We start from the raw sequence: 3,013 nt of genomic DNA, 5'->3' as shown, positions 1-3,013 counted from the left end.
AAATAATGTATACCAGGTGTGTCGGTAATTCCTTTCCGGTTTTTTCGCTAAAGAAAACACGTTATTTACAATGGATAGTTAAAATATATTTATTCAAAGTATTGGCCATTTGATTCTATACATTTTGCCCGTCTCTCAGGCAATTTATGGATGCCATTCCAAAAGAACTGTTTCTCCTTTGAGCTAAACCATTCATCGAGCCATTTTTTAACTTCTTCGAAATCGGCGAAGTACTGCTCTGCAAGCGCGTGCCCCATCGATGCGAAAAGGTGGTAGTCGGATGGAGCTAGGTCTGGAGAGTACGGCGGGTGCGATAAAACTTCCCATCCAAGTGATTTCAACACTTCTTTGACTGGTTTTGCTGTATGAGACGGCGCGTTGTCATGCTGCAAAATCACCTTATCATGTCTTTGAGCGTATTGTGGACGTTTTTCGATCAATGCACAGTTCAAATTGATCATTTGTTGTTGGTAGCGATCAGTATTAACTGTTTCTCCAGGCTTCAACAGTTCATAATATACGACACCAACCTGATCCCACCAGACACAGAGCATGGTCTTGCGACCAAAGCGATTTGGCCTTGCAGTCGATGGGCCGCTTTCGCCAGGTGATAACCATGATTTTTTTCGCTTGGGATTTTCGAAATAAATCCATTTTTCATCACCCGTTACTATTCGATGCAGAAATGACTTCCTTTTATACCTTTGAAGCAGCATTTCACTGACGATTTTTCGATTTTCCAATTGCCTGTCATTCAATTCATGTGGCACCCATCTTCCCATCTTTTGGATCTTTCCCATCGCTTGTAATCGTTCACAAATTGCTACTCGGCTCACATTCAACTTTTCTGCCAATTGTTTTTGAGTTTGTGTTGGGTCTTCATCCAATAACTCCTGCAATTCCGCATCTTCAAACGTTTTCGGCCTACCAGGACATTTTTGTCTTGAACGTTGAAATCACCACATTTGTCGAAACCACGTTTCACATGTTCTTATGGTTGGAGCTTATGCTTACCGTAAGTCTCTACCAGCAAACGATAACTTTCAGCGGCTTTTTTCTTTTGATTAAACAAGAAAAGTAATGCGTGCCGTAAATGCACGTTTTCAGGCACAAAATTCGACACTTTCAAAAAATTATTAATCTATAACGCTGTTATTTTGGCGGAACGTAACTTGTGTAGTTTTGAGGTTAATGTCAGTAGAATAAAATGACATATGTATCAAATCATAACATTGCATACTTATGGCTAGTGACATCTGTTACAAAAACCGGAAAGTAATTACCGACATACCTGGTATAGGTTGAGTTAACACTTTGATAGCCGCTTTCACGTATACGCTTTCACCCTGCCCAAACTCTTCGCCGCCATATTGGTCGATCGTATCACCGAGTGGTGTGTGGCCAGCGGGAAGCTCAGTCCGGCGCAGAAGGGATTCCTAAGGGACGAGGAGTGCTTCGAGCACAACTTTGTCCTGCAGGAGATCCTGACTGATGCCCGGAGGAGTCGCAGGGAGGTGGTAGTCGCGTGGCTGGACCTTTCCAACGCATTTGGATCGGTTTCCCATTTGGCGATCCGCCGCGCACTGATTTGCGCGGGCGCGCCAGCGGGCCTCATCGCCGTATGGGGCTCGCTGTACGACGGTTGCACCATGAAGGTGCGAACAGCTGACGGCTTCACCGCGCCTATCCAGATTCGCTCGGGCGTACGCCAGGGATGCCCGTTGAGTCCAATCGTGTTCGACCTCGCGATTGACTCCGTGCTGCGTGCAGTCGCGGCTGTCGGTCTCGGGGTTGAGCTCTTGGACTCACGGTGATCAGTGATGGCCTATGCAGATGACCTGGTACTGGTTTCCAGGACGCCCGGCGAGATGGAACGACTGCTCGCAGTCGCGGTGAACGAGGCATCGTCGGTCGGGTTGCGGTTCAACCCCACTAAATGCGCCACCCTGCACATCGGTGCAGGCGGAGCGGGCAGGGTCCGACCGACGACCCTCCGGATCCAGGGCCAACCGGTCCGCGCAATGGCCGAGGGCGAGGCCTATGAGCACCTCGGCATACCGACGGGCTTCGGGGTCAACCAGACTCCACATGCTGCCATTAGGGCGCTCCGTAATGACTTGGTGTCGGTCGACCGTTCCCTCCTCGCCCCCTGGCAGAATACTGAGGCCGTGGCGACCTTTTTGTTGCCGCGGCTCGACTTTTTACTGCGGAGAGCCGCAGTGGAGAAGGGCCCCCTCAAGGAACTTGACCTGTAGATCCGCAGGTCTTGTAAGACGTGGCTCAACCTCCCGCAGAGAGCGAGCGCCGAAATGGTCTACATGCCCCCTCGCAAAGGGGGATGTGGGCTACTTCCCCTAGCTGACCTCGCCGACGTCACGATCGCGCACGTCTTCCGTCTTTTGACGGCGGACGACCGTGCGGTCAGGGACCTGGCTTGGGTATCTCTATGAGGAATGGTTGCACGCCGCGTCGGCCACCCCCCTGGTTGCAACCAGATCGCCGCGACCTCGGGGTCGCTCGAGGAGAGGTTGAGGGGGGAAGGGGAGTGCTCCCTGTGATCGAGGGCTCGGAACGCCACGCGTCATCAATCGGATCGCTGCGCCATCCGGTGGCTGTGGAGCGAGGAGCGCCGCGAGCTCGTCCTTCAATGTCGCGGTCCACGGGGCAGGATCACCAAGATCCCACCTGAGGCTTGGGCCCAGGCGATCGGACGCCTGTGCGCTGCGGTGGTGGAGTGGTATGACACTACCTTGACGCGGAAACCAGACCAGGGGAAGGTGTTCGAGGTATCGTCGCGTCATCGAATGAGCAATCACTTTATGCGAGGCAGCAGCTTCACCCGCTTCGCTAATTGGCGTTTTATCCACCGCGCTCGTCTCGACGTGTTGCCATTGAACGGTGCCCGTCGATGAGGAAACAGTGATAGACGTTGCCGGCGATGCGGGGTGAAGTCCGAGACTCTTCCTCATATGGTCTGTCATTGCAGACTCCACTCCGCCGCGATACAGTGGCG

Source organism: Harpegnathos saltator, unplaced genomic scaffold, assembly GCF_003227715.2.
Source record: "Harpegnathos saltator strain DR-91 unplaced genomic scaffold, Hsal_v8.6 scaffold347, whole genome shotgun sequence".
Lineage (NCBI taxonomy): Eukaryota > Metazoa > Arthropoda > Insecta > Hymenoptera > Formicidae > Harpegnathos > Harpegnathos saltator.
Note: the sequence above shows the minus strand (reverse complement) of the source record.